General features: G+C 38.6%; 1 long non-coding RNA gene across 1 annotated transcript; it reads left to right on the top strand.

Annotated features, from left to right (window-relative positions):
* Positions 1-1,328: 1,328 nt before the first annotated feature.
* Positions 1,329-21,438, top strand: LOC121708685. Its single transcript, XR_006031744.1, has 3 exons — positions 1,329-1,569; positions 2,707-2,820; positions 21,344-21,438. It is a non-coding gene; the product is annotated as an uncharacterized LOC121708685 (long non-coding RNA).
* Positions 21,439-22,946: the final 1,508 nt, after the last annotated feature.

Raw genomic sequence — 22,946 nt, forward strand, 5'->3', positions numbered from 1 at the left:
CGGTTCACTTGAGGCTGTGGGGTTGATTCATCATTTAAATTTAGAAAGATATCAAGTTGTTGCTGTGATACAAGGCCTCTCGGTCAGTTCTGTCAGTGGACATTGCCGTTTCCATTGTTTATGTTGCTTTTGTATTGGTGGCCAGCAGCATAGAACTGTTCAGCCTGCAAACCCCACTCTAGTTCAAGAGATTGAAGCATATACTGAGAGTGGGCATGTACATGTTTCAATTAATATTGCAGCGTCAATGTTGATAGAAGAGAATCTGCGGCCTTGAGATGAAACATTGTGAATAAGTTGTGCCACAGTATTCAGAAGCATTAATTGTAATTGGAAACATGTAACATGGAACCACTGATATCTTGAGCATGCTCAATACCTAATGTATTCATGATGGGAACAAAGCTAATCTTGACAAAAGAATGTTTCACCTGAAGATGTTTGTTGAAAATGAAATGAAAACATTCCTTCTATGGAAAGGACATAGGTTTTCTGTGGAAACCATAACAAGTGTTGAGCCCCCTTGGTGTTTGTGTTTTGTTTGTGGATGCATTTGAGTGATTAGGTATAACGGTAGGTTAGTGTGGAAATGTTCAGATCAACCATGTACCTGAGGCTGTGCACTTCCCACTGCCTGATCACTTAAAGAGCTGTGTTCTCATGTTGCTTTGAAGCTTGGTATTGTTTGTTGTCTTTTACTAATGTTTCAGACCAAAAGACAACAGAGTCTGTCCAGAACACCCCAGCCCTGAACAACTGGTAATCAAACAAGACAGGAATGAGGTTGATGCCTGGAAATCCCTGAAAGGTGAGAGCCATGCACAGACAGCTATAGTAAGGTGTGTTTCATAGTTTATTAAGCCTTGGGTAAGGCTGTGCATGTCAATAAGAGCTGCCCCTATCTGGCATTACATAACAAGTCCGGGGCATTACTAAGGATATAGATTTACTAGAAAGTCAAACCAAAACTGAAGTTTCCGTTACAAGTTTCACTTATGAAGTCTGAAATGTCTTCAGCGCTATTTACTGCACTACACAACAGGTAGTAATCTGCCTGTCAGAGATGTAGAAATGCATTTCAGGCTGATCCTTTTGTCTCATGTTTTCATCTGAGTCCATTATTTTCCTTACAAAGATGCCTAGAGTGACTATAGTAGCCTGTATAGACCCTTTCAACAATAAAAACAAAAACAATGCTTGAACGTTCTATTTGGGCCCCAATCTACTTCCTCTGCAGTAAGATAACATATGGAATGTTAAAACGGAAGCCTTGTGGGGCCAACTATGATGCTGATAATGGAACTCTCTTGAAAGGGTCCATAGTGGAATATAAAACAGAAGCAGGCCCATTCAACTGCTTCAAAAAACAGCTGAAACAACAACTCACCACTGCAGGAACTGACCTTAAGACCTCAGAGTGTATACGACTACACTCATACGCAGGTGGTGCTCAACAATCAGGAGGAGAGCAGCAAGAACAGACCACATCAGGCACAAAGATTCAGAGAATAAGCAAACACCATTCAGGACTTAGGATTCAAACATTCCTGAGGAAAAACTTAAGTCAAGGTCTGCCCCAGAGTCTGCACTCCTAGAATTATTTTTCTGCTACTAATTTGTAAGCCACTAATTGTCCGGAATACAGAATTATTTATTTTATGACACTGTGTGTTCATGCAATAGAAATCCATAACGTTAGTCTATTTATACCATTCAGTTGACCTGGTTAACAAATGCATGTGTACAAAATAAATATTTTCTAATAAAATAAAGTTTGCATTTAAAATAAGTGCACTAAGTTAAACTGCTTGGTGCTTTGTACAGCACCTTCTCTTGAAGAAATTAAGGACCAATAAGTCATCACATACAGTTATGTAAATTCCATATAGGAGCTAAGGGAGGCCATGGGAATTTAAATTCAGTGCTGCTGCTATCATATTTAATGTAGCCTTGGGCAAGAAACATATAGAATTAGCCCAAGCCTGCTGCTAATACTCCATGGACATAAATGTTTCAAACATGCACTTGGCTGTGTAGAGGAAGTATAATGAGTAAAAATATGAAAGTATCAACGTTTTTGATGCCTTCAACAGGCCAGCATGGGCAGATATCCCTCAGACAACAAGGCTAGTTTTGTGCTGATATGCATATTTTCTCCAGATTGACACTTTTTTCCCTGTACATGTCATTTCCCATCCTTATGTTCCTGTCATTTAATGCCTTCATCTGCCCTTTGGTGAGGGTTAGCACATACCAACCTCTCATCAAGCTCATAGGTGTATTAAGGTAAAATGTGCTGTTTGCCCTGGAATATTGCTGTCCCTACAGCAACAAGAAACATGCAACATATATGCAAATAGGCATAGATGTAAAAGCCATGTCTAATGGAAAAAGGCCCAAACTCATTCCACTGGTGTTAAGGGCTGTTCACATCAGGAATGATAAATCTAAAGATAACTATAACTATAACTACTATAACTATAGCGATAAATGCGTCCACACTGATTCGAAATGTCAGTTTTGAGCATCATATCCCTGGCTTTAATGGGGAATTGGTTTGGCATGGTAGGACTGGCCTGCTCGTGGGCCTACCAGTGCTTCTATGCTTAAGTCTGGACCTTTAGTTGGATTTGACCTGTCTCTGTTTGGATTTACTGTGTGTTTGGGTCCGTTTTCATAATTATCTTTTTTTTGTCTTTGTTTCAGGCTTTTCCCTGTTCACAATATTCTGTTAACATTGCCAGAGTTGGGAGATATGAGCGTTGCAAACGGGCTGATCATCCTGAGAAGACAATGCGTGGGCGGGCCCAGGACTTGGAGGTAAGCTGCCCTCTTGCATTTCATCCACCATTAATGTGTACACTCTGACTTCCACATTATTGCACACACCTAGGTTAGAGACTGTGTTCTGAGCAACACATACATTCCCTAGACTTGGTGCAAGCTGGGTGCTGGGCCTTGACTCCCTAGCAATGGCATCTTCTAGAAAGAGAAAAGAGAGTATTATAAATTATATTAAATAAGCATCAAGCCACTATCCAAAAGTGATCACAATTGTAGTCATAAATTTTGGTATATAATGAATGCAGAAGCAATCCCTAAAAGTACTCTTCAGATTGGTAATCATAAACTATCTTCTCAAAGCATTTTGCACCTAATTCATATTCAACAAGAGGCCTACATATTTTTCAATCTAAATGGATCCATTGGGACGCTTTGTAAAATGAGAATAACAAAAAGAATTGATTGCTATGATTTACAAACCATGTCAACCCTATATTTATTTGAGTATAACATATCAACCTAATTTCCTTTTGTTGCCCCCGTCCCAACTTTTTTGAGACGTGTTGCTGGCATGAAATTCAAAATGTGCTTATATTTTCATTGAAATTATGGATTTTCAGTGAAATTACTCTCCTTCAACAGTTGATAGTGTAACCAAGGTCGCAATTCGTCCGCCGCTCACGGCCCTCGAACCCGCGACCTCAACACACACCGCCATGGGAGTCGAACGCTCTAACCACTGAGCTAAAAGCCCAGGCTTCCAACTCAGCGGTTAGAAGCGTTCTTAAGGTTAGAGGGGTGTGAGGATTTACACAGGCAACTAGCATGCTAGCTTAGTTTGCCGCTGTTACAATTATAGTACAACAGCAGTTGAAGTACATCCTTCATTAAATAATGCCACCCTAAAAAGATGGTTTTGGTGTACAAAGGGGTTGAATTTTAATCAATCCTTCTTTCCACAACTTGCTGCCAATTCAGTCTACTCAAAGCATAGAGAGCAATGGACATAATTTCATTCTACTAGTTTTCAACCTATATTTTTTCCCCACAACATTCTAACTGTGCTGTCAGTTCAGTCGCATACTGTACTTGAATCATAGGGAGAGACATTCTACAAATTTTCATCCTAAAAAGACGGGTGGGTGATTGATCTTATTCAGAGATCATGAAATGAAATATACTATCTGCTGAATTGTTTTCACTCCATTATTTTCCTTAAATATCCAACCATGCTGCCTTTTCAGTCACCTATTCTACTCAAAGGAGAGAGAGAGAGAGATTTTTATTCTTCTAATTATCACCCTAATAGTCCATGATTTCCACACCTTCCCAATTGAAAGAGCTCATTCGATAATGAGTGCGTCCTTTAGTGACAATATCTGTACCATCTGTCATGGCAAAGTTGAAGATGGAAATGATAATGTCCAAATTCGACAAAAGGTTTCAGATGGGATTAATGCAGCTAGCCTCCAAAGAGGTGACTCTATTGTTGTGACATCTGGATCAAAGGTGCATGCTATACTAATAAATGTAGTTTAAGATTAATAATTAATAAGATTAATAATATTCTAAAAGCATATACCCTGTACATGAAATATAGCATCAATCAACTTATGTCCCATCTTCCTTCACACCATGCATAATACATACTCCTCTATATGTGAATCAAGTGAACAGCTGATACATTTTAACCATCATTTGACCTCAAATTCACCCCTGTAGGCTGAATAGTAATTGAGATATAGCCAATTCTCACCTTTTGGCAGCCATTTTGGTGGCCATCTTGAAAATGACCCCTTTCCCAAGGTCAGATTTTACTAGGATGGATTTTGTATGTTATTTAGCATGTCCAACAGTACCAGAATCCATAAAAATGCTTTGACGTTGAACCCTATATTGACCCACCTGTGTTGCCTGTGACTAGTACTGAGTTAGACAGTGGCTAAAAGGTGTACTGATCCACTAGCATGACACGACATACGCATGGGGTCGCGCTGCCTCCCCTCGTTCAGTCGTGTGTGGGCGTTTCGTTTAAAATGTCAGTTAGCAGCATATATTCAGTTCGTTTTAACGTATCTTAATTGTTTTTCCACAGATGGACCACAATTTTAGGCAGGTACTTAACAGTATACAACACATTAATAGCCTATACAAACTCAGCAAGCCATTTCGAAATCTTGTTTTATTTAAACTACTCAATGCAATCTCAAATCCTCACCAGCAGTGATGCCAGTAACGCGTTACTTAGTAACACGTTAGTCTATTTTGACCACTTTTTTCGGTAATGAGTAGGCCTAATCTGACACGCTACTATTTACAAACCAGTAATCAGATTAAAGTTACCTATCTAAATCACTGTGCCGTTACTATTTTTGTAATTTTCCTTAGTAAAAAGATATATCCTTTGCTTTCTTCTTGTCTCGGGGATTAACGTCATGTAGGCTATGCCAACCTTTTCAGCATGATGACAACTCACGTGTAAAACTACGCAGCAACACAAACGTAAACAACAATGGAGGGAGGAGAGAGATGCACGTTTTATCTATACAGTCATTATTTTGAGTTTGTGTCAGCTAAACATGACAACATTAAGGTACGTTGTACATTCTGTGCTGGCGACAAAGTGCTGTCTAGCTAGACATCCCAAGTCTCCCGAAGTTTTGGGAGTCTCCCACATATTGATATCCTGCCCGCAAATTACATAAAATCTCCCGGAACCTAGAGCGAACAAGAGGACGCAATTCAAGCCAGACCAGACTTCAAATCGCGTTTGCATCTAAGTTTAACGCGCACACAATAGAGAGGGAGTGAGAGAGGAGTGGTGCGTGTGTGCCTGCAAGCGCATCAAGACAGAGAGCATCCTGGTCTGTTTTGCTAAATCAACCAATCAGTTTTCAGTGTAGGTGGGCTTATATCTCTTTTCTCCCGAACTTAATTAATCAGTTCAGTGTGTAGTGTATCTAGGAACAGGAGCGTCATGGCAGAGTCAGTGCCCCTCAAAAAGGAACATTTAAGACCCATTTCACATCAGACTACACAAAAGTGTACCCAATTGTCTCATAAGAGTTAAACATAATGATAGTATTGCACACTGCACTGTTTGTAACAGTGACTTTAGCATTGCTCACGGCAGGTTAAATGATTGCAAAAGACTTGTTGAGGTGAGTTTAACAAGTGCAATTTCATTTGCATATTACTCAGGCCTATACTAGATGGCTAGTTACAAGGCTACATGAAAAGGGCCAAACTACCAAAATCTACATATTTTACTATCACAATTTCTATCAATAGGCCTTCCTTATTTGGTGTACTGACTAGACATTATTGAATAAACATCTGCATTTCAGTATCTAAGTAGGTTAGGTTGGGATGTCTGCTATACATTGTTGGCATTACTGTTAAAATGCACCTCCAGTATAGTGAGTATTGGCAAAACCGGTTATCATTTTTATGTTGAGGCGGTGGGGGTGTTGTCGGCAGCTGCTGAAAGTAACTAATAAAGTAACTTGTAATCTAACTTAGTTACTTTTAAAATCAAGTAATCAGTAAAGTAACTAAGTTACTTTTTAAAGGAGTAATCAGTAATCAGATTACTTTTTCAAGGTAACTGTGGTAACACTGCTCACCAGAAACACCAACAGTCAATATATTCATCCAAATCCTAGTTTCGTTTGTTTTATGGACTACTAGGTGGTCGGAAAGAGATTGTTAAAACATTAATTTGTCTTGTAAGCGGAACCAAAGTTTCACAGGCACCGTTGTGGTAAAACAAAGGACTTACAACCTCGTCCTTTCATTGGATAGTCGCCTCGCGTTCAATGGATTCATTTGCATAAAGATGGGAGTGCGACACGGCAGAATGGAGTGCGACACGACAGAATATCGTGAAGTGCTAGTGGATCAGCACCGTAAGCCTTGAACCATCAGAGACATACCTGGCATCCATTAATAATAAGTAATTGAGTTTGAGCCTGTAAGGGTTCAACATGCTGATAACCTGTGACCTATCATTAAGTTGACAACACCAAAAACATGGGGGAATAAAGTAATTACTGGATGTTTGAACAAATTCTAAGAGTCTGCAAAATATGGCTTGTTGAATAACCTTGGAAAAAGAACCTCTATGTAGGCTATGAATTGTAGAAAAGGTAGTTATCCCACTAAATTATTGGTTTCTGAAACTAAACAATGTTGACTATTAAATTGTAACTTGTGTGGAAATTGTAAGCAAAGAGGTAGAATGCTGTTCAGCACAGCCACAAATAAATGCTAGTTTCACATTCCCATTCTTTTTTTAGCAAGCGAATGACCATTCAAATAAGTGAAATGAAGAAAAGGCTATATCTGTGAGCCATTTCTTCTGGGAAAAGTGTTGTTCTTTAATTTTATACACTGTTTGTCTTCCAACCACATATCTGAAATTGATTCCAAATACATTTGCCTTTGTGTTTTCTTCTATTATTTTCCTCTGTTCAATCTTGCTTGTATCATTATGTGCCCTTTATAAACCATTGGGTTTCCCAACATGAGATTTTTCTAAACAGATATATTAGAGTACAGAACCTTTACAAGTTTGGGAAAGATTAATATGTGGGGACTCTGCACTTGATTCAAAGCAGGCCATTGTACATTATGATGATGACACACAAATTCAGTTAGTATACTGAGTGTGCCAGCTGTACACCAATAGTACGAATACAGATCATCTTCAATTCCAAGGGTTAATTTATTTCATTGTATTATGTATTTGTTAAACACTATAAGATTAACAATAGTAAGATTAAGATTTTAGGTGTCACTGAATTTGTATTCTTTATCCTAATTAAATGACATTACAATAACATTCATCATTACCCCTTTATAAACTTTATACACACATAAAAGTTTTATCAATGGATATATATATTATGGCTGTTTTTAGCTTTTATTGGGAACTCTCTTAACAGCTAGTGAATCGATACTTAATTAAGGTAGAACAGTTTGAAGTAAAGGCAATGAGCATAAAAGTTGGAGCAGCTTGTCAGTCTAGATGACCTAGGGCCAGGGGGATCTGGAGGCATGATTTTTCATGGCTCCACTGTCAATAGTCTCAGCCTTTGGTTACTGTGAATGTGCTTCAGTGGATAATGTCATAGCATTCTTAGACTCAACACTTTGTGTTTTGGTTGCTCCAATGCAATGAACTGTGCATAATAGAGCTAAGAAAGAAAACATGACACTGTTGTAATTACTATGGAGGCCTGTGTATATGTTCTACCAAAGGAACAAATTAAAAAAGTGAGGAATATTACCATTACAGTGACATGGAAGATATTATACCTTGTAAAGAACTATTGCAGAAACAAAAATATGAAGAGTATTAGCTTTGAAACAACAGATTATGTTTGTGTCACAACAAAATAACACATTTAATTGTTGTATGGATGTTGATAAAGATTGGCACAATCAAATACTTTATACAAAATACACAATACTATACACACATATACAATCGCTATATATATCATTATAAATGCTGGGAGCTGCTCTCTATGGACATCACAGAATGGTGGTTCAATATTCTTTTTCAAGAAAAACTGACCTCACAAAGGATCAGCCAAGTGTGTGCTCTCTGACCCATCATACCCACCCATGTCGGAGATCAAATCTCATATAATATCCTCTGCTGTAATTCGATAACTGGTACGCAGTCTGCGGAGATAAAGAACATGAACAACACAAACACAAAAGTACCTGATGCCCGGTAACATAAGAGCGCACACACACACACACACACACACACACACACACACACACACACACACACACACACACACACACACACAGTCATAGGATTTGGATTGTATACAGTGTCACATATTTTGTCCTCAGAGGCCTGATTATACAGCTAGTCATTGACTAAATCTCTGGGAGAAGCAGGAGATGAATTATTGAACAAGCAGCTGTTTTTTGATATTAACATATTTTCATAATTCAGGGAATACCCTCACATTTCTTTCCATTCATTTTTAATTTAGCACTTTTTCGACCACATGGTTCCTTTGCAATTAGTCTTTATTTTTTCCATTCTTTGAAGCCTTTGTGATGACAAAATACTGTTGATGGGACAAATAGGCCTGAGGCATCATGTGCATGTGCAGAGGCATCATGTGCCTCTGCAAGTCTTTCAAATGCATGAGTTGTAAAAGCTTGTAAATTGATGCTTTCTAAACCAGAAACAAATATCCGTGATTGTTGACGAACTCTCCAAGGCGTGTTAAAAAGCCCCTACCCCACAAGCCGCGGGTCTCAACTTACCGAAAAAAGAAGGGGGAAAGCAATTAAATCAAGTTTCATCCCAGAAGGGCAGAGGGTGCTATGAGTAAGCCTTCCTATTACACTAATCCTGCCTGGAAACTCAATGCGGATAAGAAACCCGCATGACACCGAGCAAACTCCCTTCTGCTGAGCTTGAAAGGACATTAAATTACCGATCACAGAGAATGGATGAGTGGTCATGGCTTCAGTTCCGTCTTTGAGAAAGTAGCACAGGGATTACTGCCCACCACCACAACCGCCATCTAAATACCCGCACGATGGAAGGCCCTTTCTCCCCCTCCTGCTTTCGGGAGCCTTAGAAAGCCCGGATGAGACACTGTGAGGCAGGGATGCTGAGTGGAGCTCTGGGGAGTGTGAATTCCTTTAATGGTCAGCTCCATGGTCAATATAACATACGGATCCTCACACAACAAATGATCTGACTCAGTAGACATGTTCTCAGGAGAGCTTTGGAATGAGGCTTTGGCATGAGGTTCAGAAGTTGGATGTCAAATTAAATTCCTTTTGTTGTCGAAACATTGCAATGAAACATTTTTATATTTGTCATTTTTATATTTGTATATTTTGTGACCTAATCTCTAATATATACAACAGGTATCATCCAGTTGGATCGACACACTGCAGAATGTTGTACATTCCAGTAAACATAATCAGGAAACATATTCAACAGGAATACTCTCTTTTTTTCTCCTGTGTCTGCTGGAGTTACAACTATTAGAAATAAGATTCAAATGATTTATGAATGATTTATCCAAATACATTTACGTACCTAGTGTCCCTCACTGAAATGAGCTCAGTCCTCCCTGAGTTTTTTTCAGCATGTGTATCACAGAGTGGTGCAGCCTGGAGCCTCATGACAGAATTCTGAATGTGGCTCTCAGCCTGTGTCAGGCTCAGTCTACATTCTTTCATGCACAACTCCAATTCCATGACAGGACAAATATGGAGTAAATTTGTATTGCAAATCCATGGCAGAAACAGATCCTCATGAGGTCTGCAATGTCATTTTAATTTAGATTTTCCAGTGTGAGGGAGCCTGTTCTATGGCCATTTGACCTACCCTACTTTACATGCTGATGTGGTAAGCATTCAGATTTGGTTAATTAATGCCAGACTTTATAACTTTCGTTGCATTTGAAAGTCACCACACTCTCTGCAAAATGTCTAATTCTTTACAGAGTACTTCACCAAGACAAGTGTAATCATGCTTGATTAAGCTATTAAATCTACAAGTGCATCAACAATGGCCCTCCAGACACTGTTTGAATAAGACCAGCACTGCAACACTGCTATTTTGCTGCACAAAACATTATGATTCCAAATTCCTGTATTGTCACACCATCATGATGCAGGCCACAGAGTAAATGTATTGTGTTCTGGTTGGTTGACATTGCAGTAATTAAATAATTCCATTGTTTGTGTATGCGCAGATGTGTGTGTGTGTGTGTGTGTGTGTGTGTATGTGTGTCTAAGCCAAGTGTCTAAGATGGAAAAAAATGTCAAAAAAATGTCTCCAGGCTCAACTACAGTTGGGGTGGCTGAGGCCTTTTTAATCCTATAGGCTTTACTGGCACACCGTCCTTTTTAAGCCCAGGATGGAGGGATACATACAATCCTTTGGTTGACGGCAGTAGAGTTCCCATACCACATAGTATAATATACTGTATAGTTTAATTGTATATCCCCGGTCTATTATACTTTTTTATTTATTCTTAATTAAGATAACTATTTTAATATCCATGATTCAGTGAGTGGGAGAATATACACAGTGCTGTGAAAAGAGTTGAAACTCTTGTTGTGAAACAGGGGATAAGTGTGTGGGTTTCAAGACAAAGTAATTATGCAAAATTCAGCCATGAATCCCCAGTACTCTATGGGACAGAAAAAAGTTCTCAAAATGTTCGCAGCTGCTTATCTACTCAATGCCAGGATACAGGATTGGATTCCACAGAAAATATAAGTACTTTTATCTGGTCACATCTATCATTTAATTATTGATTGTGCACTAAAGTGCTTTGCAATGCAGTGTTCAGCTGTGTATTGTATACATGTCTGCATATGCATGTGTGAATATCTTCACACCTACATATTAGATGGTAATTCGGTTTCGCCCCTTCGGTAAAAAATGTATTCCATCCATAAAGATGCAGCCAGCATGATGAGTATCAGAAACTGACAGAACTTTGTCCTGTACACAGTGGTGCTGGTGAACATTAGCATCTTTAAACCCTGGACCTCAGGAAAATAAGTACTTTGTTGATTGTGAAATGGTACTTCCAATGGTTACTTTTGCTTTTACTGTAAGGAATAAAAAAGAAATGGCAATAACCACCCTCTCTAAAAGAGTTCAGTAGCTCAGCAGGAAGATCAAGGTTCTCCCAGTCCCAAGGTTATATCTTTGATCTGTAGGGTGCATACATAACTGATAAAAATGGGAAGCCACCTGATGTTCTAAGTTGCTTTGATTTAAGTGTCATGAAAAATAAATAAAGAATAGAATAGTGTATGTTGTTAAACTTAGCAGCTTTTAAAAACATTCTTGCTATTGCTGTATAATTACAATATAATAATAATTAGCCTTTAAAAAAATTACAGTGTGATGAGCAATACCAAATGGGATATATATATATTGTTATTGCAGACTGATGTGATTGTTCACAGACATAAATATCCAGTGACCTCAACTTAAAGAGGCGCGGGTGTGTTCTTTGTAGGATCATTAGTTTCCGGGTTAGTAATAAAAAACAATTAGGCTGAGGCCAGGAAAAGAGAAATGGCAATAACCACCCTCTAGTTCCAAGATCTGTTACTGCAGTGTCACAAATGCTGACAGGTAAGTGCAGCGGCACTGTCTCTGGGAGCACTGTTGGTGATAAGCCTTCTCGTGAGTGAGCTTGCTGACTTGGCCACTTCTTCAGACATTTTTCTGTATGTCACTAAGAATTATCTGTGGCTCATGGTGGTTGCAGTTATGGTTTTCATTACTGTCGACCAGAACTGCCTGAAAGAACCCATGATGTGAATTGCCAAACTGCATTTTTCCGGACTAGTTTTGATTGAATTCACATTCATGTTTTCTCAGCAGATATTTTAATCTAACCAATTTGAGTACAGGAAAAATAAACATCATCATTCTGCCAGTTATAGCTCCAGTCCATGGATTAAAGTATTTACTGTCCTATATTGGAAATGTCCTTTTTCTCATCCACACTGAATGTTCCGTGAAGTGAAGTCAAGGGTATGGATGAAATATAGATACTAGAGAGGGTTAAAGTGCAGCTAGAAATCAAGGATCTTTGTAGATACTCCTCTATAGCTCAGTGTGTAGGCTACCTTTTGTGATATTCCCCTGGACTTTCCTTATTTAATCAATGGGCCTCAAGGGGCCATAGGTTCCAGTGATTTTAGGACAGCATAGGGGCATTGTTTGGCATAACACGAAAGGGCAAATCTTTGTTATAGGTCTTACTGCTGCTTACCCAAAGGATATGGTCTCCAGATTGCCTTTCCTGAGGCATGGCTAAATGAGCTTCTCTCTTAGAGCATGTCCTCAAAGGCCTTGGTTGGTATTCACCACTAACTGGCATCAATCAGGCAATACCCCTCATACCTCTGAATCCATATCTATAACTGTATCTGAATCTGCACACCTATCTGAAGCCTGCAACTTCAAAGGAGCAATTCAGAGGGTTTTGTTTTTCAGTTTAAACCATTCAAAAATGACCTAGGAATAGCAACAGCATGTGAAAAACAACTATGCAGACAAACTTCAGCCTCATTCTGGACATGAGCTGACCCTGTCTTCTAACTATAACTGGTCTTCATATCTAAAGTTTGCACAGTGACATATTTGAAAACTGGCAGAATAGTGTGCAGTCAAACAGAATACCAAAGAGGTTCTACTAGTCAAAATGTCTAAAATGATATTAACAATAAATAAAGTACTCTTGCTGTGAACAAAGCAGGCTTGTATCAAAACTACATTAGATACATTCTTTTAGGATCTCCTGAGATAGGCTGGCCTTCCAAGGTTGCTTATTTTTTTCACACTGTCTACATCTCTCTAAAACTGTACAGTATGCTTTTATCTCAGGAATGATACTAACCTTTAAAACTTATCAAACTTTACCTGATATTTCCCTAGACACATTTTACATTAATTTTGACATTTCTATTCAGTCAATAAGGCAATACAATACGTTTTGTTGACTGAGTTCTACTATAAGAAACAAACTGGAATCTGTAGACATTGAGAATGTACAAATTTCAAGTATTTTTTGCCAAGCAGAACGCTCAGGTTCTAGGTAATTCAGCGGTTGATTGCTGAAGTAGTGCTCATACTGAAGCACATTCTTCACAAAGAGACAGTATCAAATATTCAAATGTTTACATAACACAAGAGGAAGGAAAAGCTCAACATCAATTTTGTATCTTGTTCGAAGCCTGGATCTCTTGATGATCTGGAATTAATTATCATTGATTTCCTTCTCCTTTCACCCATCTGTCTGTCTATTATTAGGATCAGCACAAACTGTGGGTGAAATAAAGGATGAGAGGGAGGCTTCAGTCAATATGAGTTTGGGATTTTGAAGTTTTACATGTGAGAAGGAAACTATCTGTTCATAATGTTCAGTCTCAGATTTTATTTTGTAATGTTTACAAATAGTTTCCCCATCATTCATTAAACAGTTTTGTACACAGATGTGTGTTCACCTGACTTGTCTGTTCATGCCAGTCATCCTCCATCTAATCCAGATGCCCATGAGCCCAGCTTCCGATCATACTGATATGTCCAGACCAGAGCCCAGTCTCAAGGGCTGTCTGAGAACATTACAATGCCAGCACACTCAGGCAGCTCTTCAGCTGGCCTCACTCTTCAAAAGCATTCATCATTCAGAAATATATAAAGCAAGCTGCACAAACTCTAAAATTACAGTACACAGCCCGTCTCTTTTATTTTCTATGGAGGATATAATGGCACCACAAGGAAATGCAAGTAAATATCATTAATTAATTTGAAGAAGAAATGTAATGATATGAACATAAATATCATATTTCTGCATGTTGATCAGAAACAGCTTATAGTACATGCAGCAGCAACTTTGCCCCCACTTACACTGTAAATGCTGAATGAGAGCCCTGTCCACTACCAGTATAGTTTAACTTGGTATACAGTAGGGAAATAAGTCAAGTCAAGTCAAGTTTATTTATATAGCACATTTCATAGAGGTCATTCAATGTGCTTTACATAAACAAAACCAAACGATAATAACAAATAAAAGCATAGAAGGGCAATATAGTCAAAGAATAGTTAAAAGGTAAAGATCATAATAAAAAGAAAACATAAAACACAAGGTAAAATCATTTAAAAATAAAGAATAATTAGTAAGCAAAAACAAAGGCAAAAGTAGTAAAAAAAGTAATAAAAGACAAAGTAGAATAATTATCGAGGCAGATTCAGAATTTGTAACTCGGCACAGTTAGCAGAAAGCGTCTGAGAACAGTTTGGTCTTAAGTCTAGATTTAAAACTGGCTACAGTTGGGGCCTTTTTAATGTCATCCGAAAGTTGGTTCCACAGCTGAGCCGCATAGCAGCTAAAAGCTGCTTCACCATGTTTAGTTCTAACTGTAGGTTTTACTAGCAGGTTTTTCACCTGGGACCTGAGAGGACGAGAAGGTGTGTACTGCTGAAGCATGTCTGACAAGTATTTAGGTCCTGCTCTATTTACTGATTTATAAACAAGCAATAGTGCTTTAAAGTCAAATCTGTGACTTACTGGAAGCCAGTGCAAGGACTTAAGAATTGGAGTAATGTGGTCAGTTCTTTTAGTTTTTGTTAGAGTCCTAGCTGCTGCATTTTGTATCACCTGAAGCTGTTTAATAGTCTTTTTAGGAAGGCCTGTGAATAGTCCATTGCAGTAATCAACCCTGCTGGAGATAAATGCATGAATGAGTTTTTCTAAGTCATGTTTTGACATCAGCCCTCTGAGTTTGACAATATTTTTGAGGTGGTAAAAAGATGATTTAGTTATCGCTTTCATGTGGCTGTTGAAATTTAGATCACTGTCAATTAATACACCAAGGTTTTTAACCGTATCCTTTGCCTTCAACCCTTTTGTGTCAAGGAGAGTGGCAACCCTAAGTCTTTCCTCATTTTTACCAAATGTAATTACTTCAGTTTTTTCTTTGTTCAGCTGAAGAAAATTTTGAGACATCCAGGTGTTGATTTGTTCTATACACTGGCACATAGATTCAAGAGGACCATAGTTGTTTGGTGATAGAGCTAAGTAAATTTGTGTGTCATCTGCATAGCTATGATATGAAATCAAATTATTTTGAATGATTTGTCCAAGTGGGAGCATATAGAGGTTGAATAATAGTGGCCCCAAGATCGACCCCTGGGGAACACCACAGGTCAAGGACGTTGGTGTTGAGGTACAGTTTCCGATGGCAACAAAGAAGCTCCTTTCTTGTAGATATGATTTTAGCCAGCTGATAACTATGCCTGTAAATCCAACCCAGTGTTCTAGTCTGTGTAGTAAAATATTGTGATCAACAGTGTCAAATGCTGCACTAAGGTCCAGTAGCACTAGGACTGATGTTTTACCTGAATCTGTGTTGAGGTGTATGCCATTGGAAACTTTAATGAGAGCTGTTTCAGTGCTGTGATTTGCCCGAAAACCAGACTGAAAGTAATCAAAATACCCATTTGATGTTAGGAAGGTGGTTAATCGATTAAAGACTACTTTTTCAATAATTTTGCCAATAAAATGTAGATTGGATATGGGCCTGTAATTGTTTAGCATGGAGGCATCCAGGTTATTCTTCTTGAGAAGTGGCTTTACAACAGCTGTTTTCAGTGACTTAGGAAAAGTGCCAGACAGCAATGATACATTTTTGATGCGTTCAAATAAGTATTGAACGCATCAACATTTTTTCCAGGAAGTATACTTTCAGTGAGGTCATTTGCATGACATTTTCATCAGACATTAGTATTAACTCAGGTCATCCACCCATTTAAAAATTTGCAAACATTAAAGTGGTATGTGTAATAGTGGAATTACACAGGGAAAAAGTATTGAACGCGCATACTTACATTTTTCAAATACTTTGTGGAAAAGCCTTTATGTCTCATGCTTGATCATCATCAAGCACACTGTGGATTTTTTTTATTTAATTTATATAGTATATTTAGTATTTAGTTTGGTTAGTTTTTCTTATCTTCGACTGTTTCTTTTGTACAGTGGTGTTTTGTTATATGTATATACTTATTTTTACCCTTTCTGCTGTAAGTGCATGTTGTGTGTGATGTCTGTAGGCTACTGAGGCATTGAATTTCCCCTTCGGGATCAATAAAGTATCTATCTATCTATCTATCTATCTATCTATTTATCTTCAACTGAAGTCTGCCAGTAACATGAGATGGAAAACAGCCCCACACCATGATGCCTCCACCTCCAAACCTCATTGTTGGTATGGTATTTTAGGGTGATGTACAGTTCCATTTCTCCTCCAAACATGAACATTTTGATCTCGCCTGGCCAGTCTAAATTCTCTCAATATTTCATAGGCTTGTCCAAATGTTGTGTAGCAAACTTTATACAAACATCAATATGTTTTTCTTCAGTAACGGAGTCATCTGGGTTGAGCATACATAGAGGCCGTGGCAGTGGAGTGCATTACCTATGATTTTCTCTAGCAATTTTACCTGCTGCCTCCAAGTCTTTCTGGAGCTTTCTCTGAGTGGTCCTTGGACCTTGGGCTACTCTCTGACTCCCTGATCAGAAATCTTGCGAGTGATGATAAAGTGATGTATCTTCCACTTGCGCATAACTCTACTTGGACTTTTAATGTATGGATTAATGTGTGGATTACCTGAGTAAATACTAATGTCTGGTGAACATTTCTTCTGAATAGCCTCACTGTAAGTATACTTACTGAAAAAAATGTTGACACGTTCAATACTTATGTTCCCTGCTGTAGCCTATTGTACAGTAAGCCTGCCTGCCTTGCCTAAGCCTGCCTAGCTTCTCAGGTGTGTGATCTATGTTTTGGTGTCATGGGGTGTGTTTGGGAGTGTATGGTGTGATTGCCTTAAAGCCTAATGCAAGATGAATAATGTCATTATAGATTTGTTATTTTGGCTTGTATGTTCAGCGAGCAACAACAGTGCTAACAATATTCAACAATACTGTACAAGATATGTAGTTCAAGATAACGCTAACAGGGTCGTCTATCTCCGTAAGAAGAGTCAGAGATCATCAGGTGATTCAACGTTAGGGATTTCCCGGCAGCCGCGAGCACAACTCTGTCTTTCGGTAACTGACCGACAAACGCAAAAGGCAGAGCTAAAATTTCAGGTATGTCCCTTCTTGGCTAACGTATTCTAAAGATGGAGGCCGAAACATGGCGACTCGGTCATATGCATTCTGAATGGCAGATTCTACGTTTACGAGAATACTTCGATTTGTTGGGTGGAAGTAATTATACATGAATAAGCACATATTTTTGAAAGAAAAAAAGGGTTTTTGCTAAGAATCAACCCAAAAAATTACACAATGTAGATTTAATTAATCGCATGTTATTCCTGATCATGTCAGTGGCCCTTTTACATAAAGCTCCTGCTCTGAATTTTCATCCCAAGGCAATGTCGGATGTCATGGTGAATACCAATAATACTTGTCCAGAGGATTTTCTCATTAATCAGTGTGCGGGGTGTGGAAAGGGAGGCCTGTGTCTAATGTCAACCTCCTTGCTTTTTTATACAAAACCATCCAGTGATCTGTAGCACAGTGAAAAGAGACAGTCAGGGTTTGATTTTTGATACGGTGTTTTTATTTGACACATGTGAGCAATTTATTTGACACATTTCCTGAAATAAATTAACCATTTTCGGAAAGATAACTGCATTTCACAAAACAATTTCTGTCCAGACGTTGGAATAATTACAAATGTACTTTATCAATCTCATGAGTCTTCATTAATTAAATGGCATGTATGTCCTACTCAAAATAGTGACAAAAGCAATGATTTTGATTCCTGATATACAAAGCAGAGTTTGGAGAAGCAATTGCTTATCATTAATATATGATAATTGATAAGTTGTGTGAAACTAATAGGTTCATCTTTATCACTCTTTCATCCTGTTATGCATGACAACTGGTGCACAAACCAGGTGACAGGCTTTAAATTAAATGAAATATTATTGAGGTGTATACTGATGGATGACCAGGTAAACTTTATTCTTTCCTCTTGGGATAATAATGATGTTAGACTTAAATAGATTTAATCAGACAGAGTAATCATCTCTTGACATGAGACAACATTGGTATGATATGATGATATGATCAGTAGTCATTGACGGCTTTCTTTCTCCCCCTTTGTTCATAATTTAATAATGCTGTGGAGGAAGGGTGGATATGATGTTACACAATGATTGCTGATGTCACTTTCAGTGTCAGTAGAAATTAAATGAGATAAATTGTGTCAACCTGTTTCTAAGTCAAGTCCATTGAAGCCAGTGGGGAGCTGATACTGGTGCTGATGCCATCAAAGAAAAGGAGATATTTTAGTTTTTATTTAATCTTGGAAACTCTCTTGACTGGAATAAGCTAACCGCACTGAATGCTAATAATCAAATGTTTCTCTCCTCCATGAAAGTAACCCAATGAGAGAATACTTCCTGGCCGTGCTGAGACTAGAAATAGGCTGTTGTTATCCATCATATGTGACTGGGCAGGGGGGCGTGAAGTCTCCGGAGAGCCAAGTCGCGCTAACAGCTTCTGTGAAATGAGACAGAACAGGAAGCAGCGAGTGCTGTCACACATGCTCTCTACTGCCATGTATGTGGCAAGTATAGCCAAATCAAGACGGCTGAGTCTCTCAAAGGTGGTGTGCAGTCAGCGAGACTGACAGGAGCATGATCCAGGTGCAGTCCAATGTTTCACTCACTTGAATAAAAGATAAAAATCTAATTTAGTACAGCGCTATCCTCTCTGAAATGGTTGTATTGTTACTTTGTAATTTACTTCAATAGTACTACTATACTATCAAATAATGACCTATTCAGTCACTGAAGCTTTTCAAATGAGATAATCAGAAATGTTATTACTCTTGTGACTACACATGACAGACTTTTTTTTAGCACCATTTTTATACCCTCTCAAGTCTAGAATTATGAAAAAACTGACTTAGACCATTCGGTCATGTCCATGTTTTTCATGGCCAATCCAGCTCAACAAGTGATGATCAGAAATAATATTCTGTAATATTCATTACTGTTGGATGTGTAATATTCATTACTGTTAATCCCTGAACAGGATAGTTCCAGTTTATCTTGTAAGTATATCATCTGGATTTTATGGTTGTGATATATTCCTAAACCCTCTCTGTTAAACTGTAGAACCAAAAAAACAGATTCTGAAAGACTTCAAAAAGACTTTATTAGTAGTACAGTATTTCATAGTCTTCTTGGTTGAAATTTTGCATCACTGTAGGCTATTGTTTTGACCTCTCCCAACTGCAATTGTTATAGGCTTGTTCTTTCTTTTCTTTCTTTTCTTCTTTTCTTCATGTTGTTTGTGTCCATCCAGGGGCAGCTGTGGCCTACTGGTTAGCGCTTCGGACTTGTAACTGGAGGGTTGCTGGTTCGAACCCCGACCAGTAGGCCACGGCTGAAGTGCCCTTGAGCAAGGCACCCAACCCCTCACTGCTCCCTGAGCGTCGTTGTTGCAGGCAGCTCACTGCGCTGGGATTAGTGTGTGCTTCACCTCACTGTGTGTTCACTGTGTGCTGAGTGTGTTTCACTAATTCATGGATTGGGATAAATGCAGAGACCATGGGATCAAAAGAGTATATATACTTATACTTGTTGAGTACTGCCAAGATCCTACACAGAAGGTGATCCAACCCCACCCTGGTACACACACACACACAGGTTATTGATCCTGCTCTTGGGACACCACAATTTTGCAGGTTTTCCATCTGATTGAACTTATTAGTTGATCTTGATTCACTGAACACATCTGACTAAAAGTAAAGAACATTTTTTATTCACATTTATTTCTCTCAGGTGTTTCTGGAGCAGGGGCAGATAGAAGGTGGGACAGAGGGGTTCCAAGAACCACACTGGATTTAGAGTGAACAGATTTAGCATTTCTCAGACTCTCTGGAGATCTGCTTCGGCCAGCACATTTCCTGCTAATGTATGTGTCTGAATACAATGTAAGGCCGATACCCCAAATGCAATGTCCAGAGACTCTCCATTATTTATTTGGATAGAAAGTTGACATTTTTAATCTTTCCACTTTCCAGGCATCAATATCTGCTGAACTGAAGGAATTTATTTCTGTAGACAGAGAATTCCATTAACTGAACTGATGTGGCTTCTTAGGTGAGGGAGAGAGAACAGGGACAAGTAAACAGTGTCTTGGCAACTGATTCACATTATCACATGATGAATGATGTGAGGATATCTGAATGAAAGTGACTATATATGTCCCATAGCTCAACACAGGATCAGTCTTTACAGCTAAAGACAGGCAAACATTTAATTTCAATATCACTGAGATAATGGATTTATTCCTAGATCAATGTAATAGTTCCTCAAGAGTACATGAGACATATGTTTGAGTGAGAAAGCAGTGCAGTTCTGGATGTTGAATTGTCAATTCTGTGCCATTATTTTCTATTTGTGGCAGGAACCGAAACCTTAAATCACTTTCACCAGACAAAATAATATCTGTCAAGTGGCGTAATCAGTGTATTTATTGAGCTTTTTATGTTGATAATAGTGCACTGGGTGTGAAATTGGTCCTGTAGCATGTCATGAAAAATGCAAAGGGCAGAAACGTTGAACTCACGCTTAAGGAAATAAATAGTAGAAAGTAGTTCAGAGGAGCTCAAAGATAGAAATAGAGAACAGAAACCTCTCCAAAATGTCATCAGAGTTGAGAAGATTAAATTACAGAGGGTTATCAGACGGATAAGGATCTTTTAGAGAAAACTTTTCAAGAAACTTTAGCAGTGTATTTCAAAGATATTCATAGTATAAAATTAATTTCACACAGTACCCAAATGCTCATCCGATTTTTTTGTCTCGAAGCAAATCTTTTAATACCTTGCCCTAGACTGTGCCATTGGAAATGTGAGTAATTTGGAAGACTTTTCTTGTGTTTTAATCAAAAAATTGACATTTGTATTTTGTTGAGCTGTTTTTTTTTCTTTTTCTTTTTTTTATCAGATCTAACAATGGTAGTCGTGGAATGGAGAGTAACACAAATAATTAAACTGACCAAGAAAAATGATGACCATCTTCCAGCCACTTTCTAAAATGGTCTTGAAGTAAGTTTAAATAGCAACTTCACTTGTATAAGCTGTGGAGATTTGCCGGAAACTAGAGATAATAAACTCATTTATTCCCTCACTGTGACCTTCTTGTCTTTTACGCCTTCGTTTTAAAGCTGACCCTCCCTCTGCCCTCTCCCTCTCTGCGGCGGCCCCGAGGACGAGCCAGACAGACAGACAAATGGACGCTCCTCTCCTCTGCCTGCCACAGTCAATCTCAAGCTTTTTTTGATGACCTCTGCACCCCTCCAGCTCCTCCATTGTTTGCGAGCAACAGCCGCTATTGGGAGGAATACATCGACCTGCTGGTTAATTAGGGATGATTGGACACTGCTCATGCCCCGGGAGCTCCCATTAATCCAAAGACAGATGCAACAGTCATTAAAGCTCATCCTTCGGAGAATGAGATGAAGCATGCCTGCAAAAGCTAGGGTTGTGAACTATTTTTTTTACTGGTGTAGATTTGTAGGTGTTTTTCAATAGTTGTAACATTATTGATGTGTTTTGTTTTTTTGTTTTGTTTTTGTCTGATTACAGCAGTTGTGTCACAGAGGGAGAGGAAGTTTCAAAATGACTTTTTTGTGCAATGTCTGAGAGCTCAAATTTGGATTCAGGTTTGTCTGTGTTGGACCAGACTTCTCATTAAAGACTCACAACTATATCCATTTCATAACATATTTTAGACCTTCTCTTAAACAGGTATGCAAATATTATATTTATAACATGAAATGATTTCTGTCAAAACAGCAGACAGAATGTGCCATGTTGTATGCACTAATGTATGCATTTCACCTAAAACTCTAAATTTGATGAGCCTGACTCCTTAGTGCACTCCCTGTCTGCACACATCTCTGCCTAACCTTTGAAACAGAGTGAGATATCCTTAAGCCATCATCCCAGCCAAAGACGTCAGCCAGAGACTGACATCTGACAGGATGATGCCATACTGTTAGTAAAAGAGGGAGTATCAAGCTCGAAATGTTTGACAGACAGCACTGCAGAAAAGTCTAAATATGTACAGCAGCAGCAGCTTTACAGCTTCTTCAGTTATTCCTAGAAAATAAGTATAAGTAGGCTATAATAACGTGGAGTAGTTGTTTATGGCTTCTGGGGGGGGGGGGGGGGGGGGGGGGTGCATACCAATGTTAAATATCTGAACCATGAGTGGAGCCAATGCATATATCCAAAAGCACTTTGGATCAATTCTGTAAGGGAAAATGTATAGAACGCCAGTCATTATCGGCCTTCTTATCAAGTGAATGAAGCATTCTGCAGCATTATGAAGAGCCGTGTAATAAATTGTGTTACTGTAAATGTGCTATATAAATAAAGTTGATTTGACTTGAAGAAAGTAAATCACACTTCTCAGTTTTTCTCCATCCCTCCATCCATCAGATGGTAGCATCATCACCTGGTATGGGAACTCCACAGTTAGAGATTGTAGTACTCTGCAGAGAGTAGTGCGCCCAGCTGAACGTACTATATGAACTCAACTCCCT

The sequence above is a fragment of the Alosa sapidissima genome, chromosome 5 (genome assembly GCF_018492685.1).
Source record: "Alosa sapidissima isolate fAloSap1 chromosome 5, fAloSap1.pri, whole genome shotgun sequence".
In the NCBI taxonomy this organism is placed as follows: Eukaryota; Metazoa; Chordata; class Actinopteri; order Clupeiformes; family Clupeidae; genus Alosa; species Alosa sapidissima.